At 41.9% G+C, this 17,001-nt stretch overlaps 1 protein-coding gene across 2 annotated transcripts in view; it reads left to right on the top strand.

Moving 5' to 3' along the window:
• Nucleotides 1–17,001, top strand: part of LOC121537383 (copine-9-like) — a 109,110-nt gene that overhangs the window by 41,688 nt on the left and 50,421 nt on the right. The window lies entirely within an intron of this gene.

The following is a 17,001-nucleotide window of genomic DNA, read 5'->3' on the forward strand; positions in this document are numbered from 1 at the left end:
TCCAGCACCATTTCAACTTAAACATTTAAACATCATCAAATCAACAAGGCTATATATAGTTGAAGTCGGAAATGTACATACACCTTAGCCAAATACATTTAAACTCAGTTTTTCAAATTCTTGACATTTAATCGGGGCTCCTGAGTGGTGCAGTAGTCTAAGGCACTGCATCGCAGTGCTAACTGTGCCACTAGAGATCTTGGTTCGAATCCAGGCTCTGTCGCAGCCGGCCGCGACCGGGAGACTCATGGGCGGCGCACAGTTGTCCAGGGTAGGGGAGGGAATGGCCGGCAGGGATGTAGCTCAGTTGATAGAGCATGGCGTTTGCAACGCCAGGGTTGTGGGTTCGATTCCCACGGGGGGCCAGTATAAAACAAATATGTATTCACTAACTGTAAGTCGCTCTGGATAAGAGCGTCTGCTAAATGACTAAAATGTAAAATCTAATCCTAGTACCAATTCCCTGTCTTAGGTCAGTTAGGATCACCACTTTATTTTAAGAATGTGAAATGACAGAATGATAGTAGAGAGAATGATTTATTTCAGCTTTTATTTCTTTCATCACATTCCCGGTGGGTCAGAAGTTTACATACACTCAATTAGTATTTGGTAGCATTGCCTTTAAATTGTTTAACTTGGGTCAAACGTTTCGGGTAGCCTTCCACAAGCTTCCCAAAATAAATTGGGTGAATTTTGGCCCATTCCTCCTGACAGAGCTGGTGTAACTGAGTCAGGTTTGTAGGCCTCCTTGCTCGCACACGCTTTTTCAGTTCTGCCCACAGAGCTGGTGTAACTGACTTGTGGAGGTCTACCATTTTTTTTCGGAGGTCTTGTCTGATTTCTTTTAATTTTCCCATGATGTCAATGAAAGAGGCACTGAGTTTGAAGGTAGGCCTTTGAAATACATCCACAGGTACACCTCCAATTGACTAAAATGATGTCAATTAGCCTATCAGAAGCTTCTAAAGCCATGACATCATTTTCTGGAATTTTCCAAGCTGTTTAAAGGCACAGTCAACTTAGTGTATGTAAACTTCTGACCCACTGGAATTGTGATACAGTGAAATAATCTGTCTGTAAACAATTGTTTGAAAAATTACTTGTGTCATGCACAAAGTAGATGTCCTAACCGACTTGCCAAAACGATAGTTTGTTAACAAGACATTTGTGAAGTGGTTGAAAAACGAGTTTTAATGACTCCAACCTAAGTGTATGTAAACTTCCGATTTCAACTGTATGCTTAGTTTAATACAATGAAAACAAACTTAAAGTTGCCAAAAACAGTTTAGTCCAATCAATGATGCTAAATATCATGTGGCTATCCATGGGACTGATTTATGTGTGTGTGTGTCTTTTTGTTTTGTTTTGACTAACCTTCCTAGTTGAACGTCAATGCCATCCTCCTCTCTTTCATGTTGACGAAACGGTCTATGGCTCTGTCATACGGTACGCTTTTAGTTTTTGTTGTCATAGGCTACCTAGCTAAAATGCTTACTAGCCTGACTTCCTCACATGGGCAACAATGAACCAGCTAAGTTAGCTAGCTAGTTAATGTGAACATACTAGGCTTCAATCGTCTCAGGTCGGTGGCACAATATATACATTCATGGTTAGATCAGAATCGCCGTCATAATCATTGGCCTGTACAGAGAATTAAGTCAAAACCACAAGTCAATTCCCATCTTCATCCATGGCTTAGGAAAGCTCAGATTTAGCAAGCAAGCTACTGCACAACATCAACACAAGTACACCACAAACAGACATGTTTTTCTGAAAATGACGTTTTGCTTAGTATGTGATTGATTGGTGTCAAGCCAAATCCAAACTGGCCTCTATTGGGAGGCATTTTGCTGCACCAGGACAACCCACAGTTGAGCTCAGCTCAGCTCAACGCTGATTGGCTAATTATTTTATAAAAAAATGTATCAAGAGAGGCCAATGCTTGCTGGCATCAATCAATCAAATGCTATGGCTGCAACATGTCATACTCTTTTGGTCCAGACAGCATCAGAAACATGGGCTACACATACTGAGACAGAGGGGCGCTGTTTCCCTCGCTCTGATGATTTCTCCGGTGAGATTCAGCCAGTTGCAAATTGACAGAAAATTATGAAAAATTATTTGATCATTTTTATTGGTCAAATATTTGGGGAACCCTGGCTTCCCTTGGCATCCATAAATACACACCACTGATTACATTTAGAGTTCACATGTTAAAATCAAATTTGCAGGTTCACATGTAAGAACTGCAATTGTGAAAATCTCACTTTCACATGTGGAATTGCATTTTCACATGTGAAAAACCTTTAAATGTGAAAATAACATGTGCAGTTTCATATGTGAAAAACATCCACATGTGATTGTTACCTTGTACTTGATTGATGAATTTAGGTCACTAATAAGTAAGGAACTCCCCTCAACTGGTTGTCTAGGTCTTAATTGAAAGGAAAAACCAAAAGCCAGCAGCCACTCGGCCCTCTATGGAATGAGTTTGACACCCCTGCTCTAGTGAGTTAGTTACAACATAAATGTTGTTTCATTAATATCAAGCAAAACTTCTGAAGTTGAGAACAAATTCTTAGTATTACAAACATATTATTTTTATTAATAGCACAACAAAATATAGTTTTGTAATATATGGAAATGTTTCTGTGAAACATTTTTTATGATAACGTGATTAAATAGAATGACTATGTTAACCTGGCCTTTGCTTTCGCTGCATTTTTTCCAGTTGCAAGTTTTCATTCCAGCAACATACCACCCTGCATTCCACTGCTGGTTTGCCTCTGAAGCTAAGCAGGGTTGGTCCTGGTCAGTCCCTGGATGGGAGACCAGATGTAGCCGAACGTGGTGAAAACTAAACATGTGAAACTTCATGTGTCCAAAAACCACATCTGACTCATGAAAATTGTAATATTTTAATTTATTTGACATGACATTTTTCACGTGATTTTTCATGTGTTTTTTTTGTAAGGGATTCCCATGCAGCCATAATTGCGTGTCTCCCACTTCAAATGAGCGATAGAGAGCGAGAGAGTGGGCCTGCTGCACTTTCTCTATTGGTGAGATAAATGTGCTGCGCCTGCTCGGTTTTACAAAAGTGAAGAGATCCTGTGCCAGTGCGCACACACTCCCCAATGGTCCCGATCACATACTTCCACATTTCGGTAAAGTTGCATCCTCAGTGACAAACTAATAGCTGTGTTGAAACACAAATTATTCCCACATGACATGTCATTGTAGCCCTTTCCACTCACAGCGCCTGTCATCCCGTATAGGGGTTGAAAAAGGCAGATTTGGTCATTGATAAGCGCCTAAATTGGGACCCAGGGGCTGTACAGTAACATGCTATACATGACGTCAGAGCTCAGGTTCTCCGGTTCACAGCGCTGTATGGTTTCTGACTGACAGTCGTTATGAACTTGAACACCAGGCGCGACAAGAAGATGCCCCCATCCCTCCCGCTGATTGGCTAGTTTTGCACATTTGTTGTTATCTGAGTGAGGGACATGTTGTAAAGTGAGGGAAATGCTGTAAAGTGAAGGAAATGCTGTAAATCGAGAGTTGTCGAAAGATGAGACTTTGAGAATTGTAATAAATACCACTTTGATGTCATACAAGAAAACCACATACCCATGAGTCCAAATGTGCACATTTCACATTTCCATATTTGAAACTCATGTAAATTACAGTATCAACGTTTATGATGACAATGTTTGATCCACAGTTACAAGGATGACGTGTTATACCCTGGGTTGTCCTGAACACAATGAGTCTGTCTTATTGCAAAGAAAGTTAGCCGTGGTACACGCACTTGAATGCATTCATGACTCCATTCTATGCGCAGAAAAATTACAATCTGTTGGTCTGAAGTGCCTTTTGAAAGCCTAACACTGGAAGATCGTATTTTAAAACTTTATGGAACGTTTTTAAATTGCAAAAACACCAACAGTAATTGTGTGACGGTGGGAATGCAGGGCTGTGTTCCAAAAAAAAAACCTTGCTTCAGTTCCTCAATGGCAAAGCTAGGAGGAGAGCTCAGAAAATAACCTTATAGTAGCAGGCTCTTTCCTACAGTCATAAAAGTGCGTTGAAGTTACTTAGGAACTGAGAACAGTTTGGAGAGGTGTGTGGGCCGCTTGAAGACACCAGTTAGACCTCTCACTCAAACCTTAATATTTCTTATCTTGCACTTACTCCAAAATGTCCATTAATATTCTGATAATGTTACTGAATGTATCCAGAGTATTTTCAGATTTTGACAAATACTGTGACAAGTACAGTAAATGTAAAATGCACTTAAAATCAACAGTGTAATGTTTGGAGTCAGTCTTGTGTCAGGTGAACTGTTGTTTCCTCACCTTTGGTCTAATAATATCCCCATAATCTCTGTTTTCTTTCAATTGGTACCATGGTCATACATATGCTTTTTATACTTCTTCTGTTAGAAACATTTGAGTTTGTCCCTATCCATATAGGCCAATATCCATGAGTGTAAGGGGTTTTAAGAAACCTTTAGAAAAGCATAAGAAATGCTCCCAGTTACATATTGTACACTGGAGAAAAACCTTGCATTCAACAACAACAACAATAAAAATAATCAGAATTCAATGGTCGTTCACTCCAAAGACAACAATGGATGAAGCCACAAAAATGCCAAGAGCAGTGAGGGGGAAAATATGTGGGTTTTGTAAAGAAAAATGGCATTCTCCCTCGTCGGCTCTGGAATTTAGAAGGCCACATTTCTGGGAGGGAGGGAGAGAGAGAGGGAGAGAGAGAGAAAAAACCAACAGCAGACAGAGCCTGCCATCCCAGAGGGAATCTGTCATGACAAAGCCTGGAGACAACTCCTGTACAGTATGTGTTTTACATGGCTGTCAAAACAGCCTCAAACACACATCCTCTCAGCGTTGCCTTTATTCCCTACACTCCCCTCAGTGAGAGGAGGAGAGCCGATCCGTAGAGCCTGGCAATGGCCTCCGCATGGCAGTGGGCGTATTTTTGTAGGTCACTGTTTTTAGAACGGGGTATCGTGCTGTGGAGGAAGAAGCACTTCTCTACCACTTACCTGTTGGTTTCTATGGCAACCAAGGGTGACTGTTAGCTTTCCCAAAGTATAAAAGGATGATTGGGTGAATACACCTAATTTTCCCCTTTTTAGAAGATAAGATATGTGCTTTACAGGTCAATGCGAGCTGGTCGTATTTTTATTTGTAAAATGAGCGTACCCCATGCTTCCGCAATTTCACACCTGCTGGTTCACTCTCACTCTCTCTCTCACACACACTGACATGCGCACACACACACATACAGTGGGGAAAAAAAGTATTTAGTCAGCCACCAATTGTGCAAGTTCTCCCACTTAAAAAGATGAGAGAGGCCTGTAATTTTCATCATAGGTACACGTCAACTATGACAGACAAAATGAGAAAAGAAATTCCAGAAAATCACATTGTAGGATTTTTAATGAATTTATTTGCAAATTATGGTGGAAAATAAGTATTTGGTCAATAACAAAAAAGTTTCTCAATACTTTGTTATATACCCTTTGTTGGCAATGACACAGGTCAAACGTTTTCTGTAAGTCTTCACAAGGTTTTCACACACTGTTGCTGGTATTTTGGCCCATTCCTCCATGCAGATCTCCTCTAGAGCAGTGATGTTTTGGGGCTGTCGCTGGGCAACACGGATTTTCAACTCCCTCCAAAGATTTTCTATGGTGTTGAGATCTGGAGACTGGCTAGGCCACTCCAGGACCTTGAAATGCTTCTTACGAAGCCAATCCTTCGTTGCCCGGGCGGTGTGTTTGGGATCATTGTCATGCTGAAAGACCCAGCCACGTTTCATCTTCAATGCCCTTGCTGATGGAAGGAGGTTTTTACTCAAAATCTCACGATACATGGCCCCATTCATTCTTTCCTTTACACGGATCAGTCGTCCTGGTCCCTTTGCAGAAAAACAGCCCCAAAGCATGATGTTTCCACCCCCATGCTTCACAGTAGATATGGTGTTCTTTGGATGCAACTCAGCATTCTTTGTACTCCAAACACGACGAGTTGAGTTTTTACCAAAAAAGTTATATTTTGGTTTCATCTGACCATATGACATTCTCCCAATCCTCTTCTGGATCATCCAAATGCACTCTAGCAAACTTCAGAAGGGCCTGGACATGTACTGGCTTAAGCAGGGGACACAGCAGGATTTGAGTCCCTGGCGGCGTAGTGTGTTACTGATGGTAGGCTTTGTTACTTTGGTCCCAGCTCTCTGCAGGTCATTCACTAGGTCCCCCCGTGTGGTTCTGGGATTTTTGCTCACCGTTCTTGTGATCATTTTGACCCCACGGGGTGAGATCTTGCGTGGAGCCCCAGATCGAGGGAGATTATCAGTGGTGTTGTATGTCTTCCATTTCCTAATAATTGCTCCCACAGTTGATTTCTTCAAACCAAGCTGCTTACCTATTGCAGATTCAGTCTTCCCAGCCTGGTGCAGGTCTACAATTTTGTTTCTGGTGTCCTTTGACAGCTCTTTGGTCTTGGCCATAGTGGAGTTTGGAGTGTGACTGTTTGAGGTTGTGGACAGGTGTATTTTATACTGATAACAAGTTCAAACAGGTGCCATTAATACAGGAAACGAGGAGAGGACAGAGGAGCCTCTTAAAGAAGAAGTTACAGGTCTGTGAGAGCCAGAAATATTGCTTGTTTGTAGGTGACCCAATACTTATTTTCCACCATAATTTGCAAATAAATTCATAAAAAATCCTACAATGTGATTTTCTGGATTTTTTTCTCTCAATTTGTCTGTCATAGTTGACGTGTACCTATGATGAAAATTACAGGCATCTCTCATCTTTTTAAGTGGAAGAACTTGCACAATTGGTGGCTGACTAAATACTTTTTTTCCCCACTGTACATACAATTTTGTGGATAATTGCATGCCAATGCAGACGCATTAGATTAGTGGATATAATGCAGTCCATTAATAGCTCAATAGTAATATCCTAATCATACCTGGGATTGAGGTATCACTGTGGACTATTATTTACATACTTTACACTGCACATATACACCAAGATGGAAAATACGGATTCATTTGGACAGTGAAGCTAAAATGTATCATTTGGCTCTATACTTCAGCATTTGGGATTTTGAGATGATTCAAATGTTTCATATGAGGCAACCGTACAGAATGTCACCTTTTTATTTGAGGGTATTTTCCTACATATCTGTTTTACCATTTAGCACTTTATGTATCTAGTCACCCCATTTTGAAGGTGTCATAAGTATTATTGACAAATTCACTTATATTTGGTCCCATATTCCTAGCACACAATGACTACATCAAGCTTGTGACTCTACAAACTTGTTGGATGCATTTGCAGTTTTGTTTTGGTTGTGTGTCAGATTGTTTTGTGCCCAATAGAAATTAATGATAAATAATGTACTGTGTCATTTTGGAGTCACTGTTATTGTAAATGAGAATAGAATATGTTTCTGAACACTTTTACATGAATGTGGATGCTACCATGATTACAGATAATCACGGATTTTGGAAGGATAGGGGGTGGTGGAGGGGATAGGGGGTATTGGAGGGGATAGGGGGTATTGGAAGGGTGGAGGGGATAGGGGGTATTGGAAGGGTGGAGGGGATAGGGGGTATTGGAGGGGTGGAGGGGATAGGGGGTATTGGAGGGGATAGGGGGTATTGGAAGGGTGGAGGGGATAGGGGGTATTGGAAGGGTGGAGGGGATAGGGGGTATTGGAAGAGTGGAGGGGATAGGGCGTATTGGAGGGGATAGGGGGTATTGGAAGGGTGGAGGGGATAGGGGGTATTGGAAGGGTGGAGGGGTGGAGGGGATAGGGGGTATTGGAAGAGTGGAGGGGATATGGGGTATTGGAAGGGTGGAGGGGATAGGGGGTATTGGAGGGGATAGGGGGTATTGGAAGAGTGGAGGGGATAGGGGGTATTGGAAGGGTGGAGGGGATAGGGGGTATTGGAAGGGTGGAGGGGATAGGGGGTATTGGAAGGGTGGAGGGGTGGAGGGGATAGGGGGGTATTGGAGGGGATAGGGGGTATTGGAACGGTGGAGGGGTGGAGGGGATAGGGGGTATTGGAAGGGTGGAGGGGTGGAGGGGATAGGGGGTATTGGAAGGGTGGAGGGGATAGGGGGTATTGGAGGGGATAGGGGGTATTGGAAGAGTGGAGGGGATAGGGGGTATTGGAAGAGTGGAGGGGATAGGGGGTATTGGAAGGGTGGAGGGGATAGGGGGTATTGGAAGGGTGGAGGGGTGGAGGGGATAGGGGGTATTGGAGGGATAGGGGGTATTGGAAGGGTGGAGGGGATAGGGGGTATTGGAGGGGATAGGGGGTATTGGAAGGGTGGAGGGGATAGGGGGTATTGGAAGGGTGGAGGGGATAGGGGGTATTGGAAGGGTGGAGGGGTGGAGGGGATAGGGGGTATTGGAGGGGATAGGGGGTATTGGAACGGTGGAGGGGTGGAGGGGATAGGGGGTATTGGAAGGGTGGAGGGGATGGGGGGTATTGGAAGGGTGGAGGGGATAGGGGGTATTGGAAGGGTGGAGGGGATAGGGGGTATTGGAACGGTGGAGGGGATAGGGGGTATTGGAAGGGTGGAGGGGATAGGGGGTATTGGAACGGTGGAGGGGATAGGGGGTATTGGAAGGGTGGAGGGGTGGAGGGGATAGTGGGTATTGAATGATAAGGGACACCACCTGTTACTAAGAGGACACCACCTGTTACTAAGAGGACACCACCTGTTACTAAGAGGACACCACCTGTTACTAAGAGGACACCACCTTTTACTAAGAGGACACCACCTGTTACTAAGAGGACACCACCTGTTACTAAGAGGACACCACCTGTTACTAAGAGGACACCACCTGTTACTAAGAGGACACCACCTGTTACTAAGAGGACACCACCTGTTACTAAGAGGACACCACCTGTTACTAAGAGGACACCACCTGTCTGTCCCATACACAAACATGCCGAGTCATGCCAGCCAGGATATTATGTCTACAGCAGATTTTTGTGGTATACTTTAACTACAGCTCATCTTTGGCTAATTACTTTGAACATTTTTAGGGATTTAATTTTCAACATTTATGTGGGAGACTTTTTACAGGGTCTAAATGCAGACAGTACAATAGTGCTAGGTAAAGTTGGATTTACTTTTGTCATAAATAATTCCCCAGTTGTTAATGTGTCATGTACAACGAAGTTAGGGAACTCTGTTCTCCCAAAGTGTGTCACAGACAGCTCACTGTCTCCATGTCAGACACAGAGTGCAGGGACCATCTCTGTTATTTTCTCTGCCAACTGAATCAGTCTCATAAAGTTGTTCCAGTATTCTGCTTCATCCCACCTCTGGCTCAGCCCGTCTGAATCTGGGGCATGGTCCTGAAATATTGAGGACTGTTGACTCTAGACGGGCTCACGCATCCTAAAGTTTGTATTGGACTCCTTTTGGTAAGGCCAGCTGCAAAGACGGAACAAGGCAAATTCATGCATAATGAACTAGGTTTTATTTATTTCATCTTTAAATGGCTACCTTGTGATGCGTCCACATCTGTCATTCTCTACTTCTTGTGGAATGCAATTCAAATTACATGAAGTTTTGTTTTGTTTTGTTTTGCCTCTGTAGCTCAATTGGTAGAGCATGGCGCTTGTAACGCCAGGGTAGTGGGTTCGATCCCCGGGACCACCCATACGTAAAAATGTATGCACACATGACTGTAAGTCGCTTTGGATAAAAGCGTCTGCTAAATGGCATATTATATTATTATTATAACTATAAGTGTATTGTTAAAACAAAATACATGTTTTGGACTTTGATCTGCCTAGTACAGTATAGACAATACGTTTCAATAGAAACAGCTCTGAAATAGAAATCTATGGGATCAGCTCAAGAATATACAGAAGCCCAGAGAGGAATAAAAAACGAATTCCCTCGTTATGTCGATCACAAACCTCTTTACCTCATGATCACGACATGACAAAAGTTGTTTTGTTGAGATCACGAGATAAACTCTATAAATAGGAGTGGACGTATTGATGACAGATTGCCAGTATGACTGAGGCGGCAGAGCCCACGGTGGATCGGTTCCCACTTTTGGATTGATTGTTACACTAAGGGATGGTAATGTACATTTCATGCTGACATCATGCATTCATTTGTGTTTGGAGCTCATTTTCAGTTTATAATTTAGAATGTAAGCAAGCTAAATGTCCCTTACCTTGAGCTAAGAACTCTTGGGAGAGCTAAGCCCTTGTGGGGCATTTAAGCCCTGAACGATGCTTGACAGGCAACTCTGTCTCCCAGGCTGTATGCCACCTCAAGACCACAGCCAATTGTATGCAAGCAACAATGCAGCTAACTTTGCTAGTCTTGTGAGCGAGTGAGCTGGCTAGTTAGCTAGATAGTCTTGTTAGCTAGCTATCTTGTTATCTATGCTGTTTGTTATCTTGCATAACTAATATATACAGTATATAATTGTAAGGGACACATTTGTTATGGATAATATTTTTCATTTACAGAGTGGGTGAGCTCCATTCCTGACAGGCTGATCAGATTCAGTTTTAGCCTCCGAGCTGGATCAGATTCAATAGCAGCATCAGATGCTGATAAGTCAGGATTCTGCCTTGTAGGCTATTTCATAGGTAAAGCACATTGCAGGCTGACAAAGCAGTCAGTGAAGTTTTAAGTTTTAAGTTAATGCTCATTTACTGCATTTCTATACTATTTAAAAACTCTAAAATGATATTTGGAGAAAAGCAAAAACAAGCGAAACTGACCCCAGCCATTATCACATGGGTTGCTGTACTGCAGCTTCAGTCACCTCAGTCGATCTACAAACATATAGCCTATTAGCTATACAATTAGCCACTACACATTAACTGACATTAACTCAGCACCGGGATTAAAAACTATAATTTAATACGTACGGCGGGAGGGATTGGTTAGCAAAAAAAGTATTTTAGGTCCAATGCAGCAGTTTTTATCTCAATATCAAATCGTAGAAATGTTGCTAGGACTGTCTGGAAGTGGTCTGAAAGCTAGCTGTTATTGTGAGAGGTTTGGAACTCTCTTTCTTATTGGTGACATCACCAGAAAGGCCAAAACTCCATCCCACCAAAACAGGTTGAAATTTCAGGTGGTCTTTTCAAACAGCTGTTACACTACAAGGGCATTATCATAATTTTTACAATTTCAGTGTTATTTCAACCTCATAGTGTCGAAAATATATATATATATATATATATATATATATATATATATATATATATAAACACAGGGAAATCACATTTTTGACTGCACTGAGCTTTGTTTGCAGTTTTACAGCTAATTTGCTGCAATTCTACACGTTCGCCATGGGGTGGGGATACATTTTTGCAGTTTTAAAGCTAATTTGATGCAATTTTACACATTTTGCCATGACTTATGCCATGTTAATATGATATCTGTGAGAGTGACTAACAAAATCAATGGGGGACCCCTGGAGGTCAGGGGCCCTGGGCACATGCCCTGCATGTCCAGTAGGTAATTCAGCCATGATTACAGGTTTAGATAGGTTGGCTAGACTAACTAGACTAATTTACCAATCTAAAATGTTTTTACTGACATGGGCTAATTGGGTGACTGTCAGTGAGTGACAAGAGGGAAACTACTGATGCAAACTATACTCGTCACGGTATCTCTGTGCATTCAAATTGCCATCAATAAAATCAGTGGTGGAAAAAGTACCCAGTTGTCATACTTGAGTAAAAGTAAAGATACCTAAATAGAAAATGGCTCGAGTAAAAGTGAAAGTCACACAGTAAAATACTACTTGAGTAAAAGTCTTTGGTTTATAATATACTTACATTTTAGTCATTTATCCAGAGCGACTTACAATTAGTGAGTGCATACATATTTCTTTCCTCATACTGGTCCCCCGTGGGAAACGAACCCACAACCCTGGTGTTGCAAACGCCATGCTCTACCAACTGAGCTACACGGGACTAAGTACTTAAGTATCAAAAGTAGATGTAATTGCTAAAATATACTTAAGTATCAAAAGTATAAATCATTTCAAATTGCTTATATTAAGCAAACCAGACAGCACAGTTTTCTTTTTTAATTTTTAATTTACGGATAGCCAGGGGCACACTCCAACACTCAGACAACATTAACAAACAAAGCATGTGTGTTTAGTGAGTCTGCCAGATAAGAGGCAGTAGGGATGGCCAGGGATGTTCTCTTGATAAGTGTGTGAATTTGACCAATTTCCTGTCCAGCGAAGCATTAGAAATGTAACAAGTACTTTTAGGTGTCAGGGAAAATGTATGGAGTAAAAAGTACATTATTTTCTTTAGGAATGTAGTGGAGTAAAAGTTGTCAAAAATGTAAATGGTAAAGTAAAGATACACCAAATAACTACTTAAGTAGTACTTTAAAGTATTTTTACTTAAGTACTTTACGCCACTGGATAAAATGCAATTGTGTTCGTTGTCCGTAGCTTATGCCTGCCCATACCATAACCCCACCGCCACCATGGGGCACTCTGTTCACAACGTTGACATCAGCAAACCGCTCGCCCAAACGACACCATACACGTGGTCTTCGGTTGTGAGGCCAGTTGGACGTACTGCCAAATTCTCTAAAACGACGTTGGAGGCAGCTTGAGGTAGAGAAATGAACATTTAAATTCTCTGGCTCCCTCAAAACTTGAGGTGGCATTGTGTTATGTGACAAAATTTCACATTTTAGAGTGGCCTTTTATTGTCCCCAGCACAACGTGCACCTGTGTAATGATCATGCTGTTTAATCAGCTTCATCCCAAAGGTGTTCGATGGGGTTGAGGTCAAGGCTCTGTGCAGGCCAGTCAGGTTCTTCCACACTGATCTCGACAAACCATTTCTGTATGGACTTCGCTTTGTGCACGGGGGCATTGTCATGCTGAAAGAGGAATGGGCCTTCCCCAAACTGTTGCCACAAAGTTGGAAGCACAGAATCGTCTAGAATGTCATTGTATGCTGTAGCATTAAGATTTCCCTTCACTGGAACTAAGGGGCTTAGCACGAACCATGAGATACAGCCCCAGACCATTATTCCTCCTCCACCAAACTTTACAGTTGCCACTATGCATTCGGGCAGGTAGCGTTCTCCTGTCATCCGCCAAACCCAGATTCGTCCGTCGGACTGCCAGATGGTGAAGCGTGATTCATCACTCCAGAGAACGCGTTTCCAATGCTCTAGAGTCCAATGGCGGCAAGATTTACACCACTCCGGCCGACGCTTTGCATTGCGCATGGGGATCTTAGGCTTGTGTGCGGCTGCTTGGCCATGGAAACCCATTTCATGAAGCTTCCGATGAACAGTTATTGTGCTGAGGTTGCTTCCAGAGGCAGTTTGGAACTCGGTAGTGAGTGTTGCAACCGAGGACAGACGATTTTTACGCGCATCACGCTTCAGCACTCGGTGGTCCCGTTCTGAGAGCTTGTGTGGCCTACCACTTAGGGGCTGAGCCGTTTTTGCTCCTAGACATTTCCACTTCACAATAACAGCACTTACAGTTGACCGGGGCAGCTCTAGCAGGACAGAAATTTGATGAACTGACTTGTTGGAAAGGTGGCATCCAATGACGCTGCCACGTTGAAAGTCACTGAGCTCTTCAGTAAGGCCATTCTACTGCCAATGTTTTTCTATGGAGATTGCATGGCTGTGTGCTCAGTTGTATACACCTGTCAGCCATGGGTGTGGCTGAAATAGCCGAATCCACTAATTTTGTAGATATAGTTTAGCTTGCTAGCTAGCTCAAAAGACTAGCCAAGTTAGCTAAGTTTTTCCTTGTTCGTTCAGGGCTTAAATGCCCCACGAGGGCATTGCGATCACATTGCTCCTTGATGATGTGGTTATCTTGCATCTAAACAAATGAATGGATGGTACTTTCGACAAAAGAACTATTGTTATGTAGTGATCATGAGATAAATAAGTTGTGATCTCGACATAACGAGGGATTTGTATTTATTTATTAATATGTCCTCTCTGGACTTCCGTAAGAATAGGTTGCCTACCTGTTGCTACTCTTGCCATTCCATTTGCCTTCAGACAGGGGATGGGAGTGACAGGGAGGAGATTTACGTTTCTGAAGGACATTCTCTCCCAGGTCTAATCACATTGAGACGTGGTGGGCCTTTAGCTAACAAGATTTCTGCCCTGGTGCTCTGTCGTCTGCAATGACATAGTTACACGATGTGTCCTGTTTGCTGCTGCTGTGACTTCCGTTACCAAGGAAACTTACGGTCATTTGTTATTTCATCTCCATATCCAGAACATGATCAGGGTGGTGGAGACGGAACCCTCTGTTTTCCACTAAATGTTCTATTTACTGCGATTACTCACCATGTGTTATACAGTGCCTTCAGAAATGTTTCATACCTCCTGACTTATTCTACATTTTGTTTTGTTACAGCCTGAATTCAAAATGGATTAAATAGATGTTTTTTCTCACCCATCTACACACAATACAGTTTAGTCCTTTAGCAGACGCTCTTATCCAGAGCTACTTACAGTTTAGTGAGTGCATACATTTTTCATACTGGCCCCCCCGTGGGAATCTAACCCACAACCCTGGCATTGCAAGCGCCATGCTCTACCAACTGAGCTACACGGGGCCTACAATACATGTAGTATGATTTTTTTTTTTATGTATTGAAAATGAAATACAAAAATATATTTTTCAGTAAGTCGCTAAGAGCTTTGCACACCAGGATTGTTCAATATTTTCCCATTATTCTTAAAAAAATTATTCAAACTATGTCAAGTTGATTGGTGATCATTGCTAGACAGCCATTTTAAGTCTTTCCATAGATTTTCAAGCCGATTTAAGTCAAAACTTACTCATCTTGGTAAGTAACTCCAGTATAGATTTGGCCTTGTGTTTTAGGTTATTGTCCTGCTGAAAGGTACATTGGTCTCCCAGTGTCTGTTGGAAAGCAGACTGAACCAGGTTTGCTCTAGGATTTTGCCTGTGCTTCAGTGGTGTGTATTCGTGGATGCCTAGGGAAGCCAGGCTTCCCCAGAAAATGTACCAATAAAAAAAGAAAAATACATAAAATAATGTATTTAGTCTCTCTGTGTTTCATAATTTTCCTGCAATTCGCAAGAGGCTGAATGTAGCTGACCATTGAAAGCATCATAGCGAGCGAAACAGCGCCCCTCTGTCTCTGTATGTGTAACCCATCTAGGCCTATCTGATGCTGTCTGGTCAAAAAGAGTATGATATTGTTGCCGCCTGTATTATTGAATGCAAGGGAAGACAGTTAGCATTTGGCCTCCCTTGATGATTTTTTAAAATAAAATAATAGCCAATCAGCGTGAGCTAAACTGAGTGAGCTGAACTGTGAACGGTTCTGGCGTACCAAAGAAAAGTTAGGCTAGCGAGCAAGCATTTTAGCCAGGTAGCCTACAAAACCTAAAAACGTGTACTGTATGACGGAGACATTTCGTCAACATGAAGGAGAGGAGGACGGCATTGGCATTTCTCTACATGTAGGGTGAGTCAACATGTTTTTTCTATAGTACTTGAACACACACACACACAGAGAGAGAGAAATCAGAACCATGGACAGCCAAATCATATTTAGCTTACGTAGATTTGACTAAATTGTTTTTGGTATATTTTAGTTGTCACTGTATTAGACTAAGCAGAGGTGATTTGATGATTTGAAATGTTGAAGTTGAAATGGTGTTGGAATAGTGGAGGCAGCGCCTGTTGTCTTTGCGACTTGTGGTAACTCTCCATGGTTCTAAATCCTAGTTGTTTAGTAGTCCAAAAATTTCGAAAACATTAACTTGCTTGACCATGCTGTAGGTCATGTAACTGTTTGTTACATGCAATATGATTTGTGGACTTCACTGGACAGATGTTGCTCTCCGGTTTTGTGATGAAACAAAGGTGTGGTTGAATTTATTCTGCCACTGTGTTTTCTTATTGTCTCAGCCTTAGGCCTATATATCACGGTCGCAAGGCATATGAACTAACAAGTTATAGAGAAAACAATGCAATTAGGTTGCAATATTCCTATTTTTCTGGCTTCCCCAGTGATTTTACCCAAGCACCGCTGCTGCTGTGCTTATAGCTTTATTCCGTTTATTTTTATCCTAAAAAACTCCTTTATCCTTGCCGATGACAAGCATACCCTTAACATGATGCAGCCACCACCATGCTTGAAAATATGAATAGTGGTACTCAGTGATGTGTTGTTTTTAGATTTGCCCCAAACATAACGCTTTGTATTCAGGACCAACATTTTTTTTTTTTTTGCAGTATTACTTAAGTGCCTTGTTGCAAACAGGATGCATGTTTTTGAATATTTTGAATCTGTGCTTGAAATTCACTACTCGATTGAGGGACCTTACAGATAATTGCATCTGTGGGGTATAAAGATGGGGTAGTCATTCTAAAATCATGTAAACCGCTATTATTGAACACGGAATGAGTCCATGCAACTTATTATATTTGTCAAGCACATTGTTACTCCTGAACTTATTTAGGCTTGCCATAACAAAGGCGTTGAATACTTATTGACTCAAGACATTTCAGCTTTACATTTTTTATTAATTTCTAAAATAATTACTAACCAAATTCCACTTTGACATTATGGGGTATTGTGTGTAGATCAGTGACACAAAATCTCAATTTAATACATTTGCAGTTAAGGCTGTAACACAACAACATTTGGGAAAAGTAAAGAGGTGTAGAAACTTTCTGAAGGCACTGTATAACACCTCATAGTAAAAACAGAGGTTTGTAATTATAATGAGGGGTGCCCAATCTCGGTCAGAATTGCACACTGGAATAGTATTGCACTGTGCCACCTCTTGTAACAGTGAGGACTCTCTGAGATTGGACATGGTTTGATTGGACAGCGACGTGGTGAGAGGATGAGCTGCACCAGGGGAGAATCTCAATTGCATTTCCTTAATTCCTCGCATCCTTC

The sequence above is a fragment of the Coregonus clupeaformis genome, chromosome 24 (genome assembly GCF_020615455.1).
Source record: "Coregonus clupeaformis isolate EN_2021a chromosome 24, ASM2061545v1, whole genome shotgun sequence".
Lineage (NCBI taxonomy): Eukaryota > Metazoa > Chordata > Actinopteri > Salmoniformes > Salmonidae > Coregonus > Coregonus clupeaformis.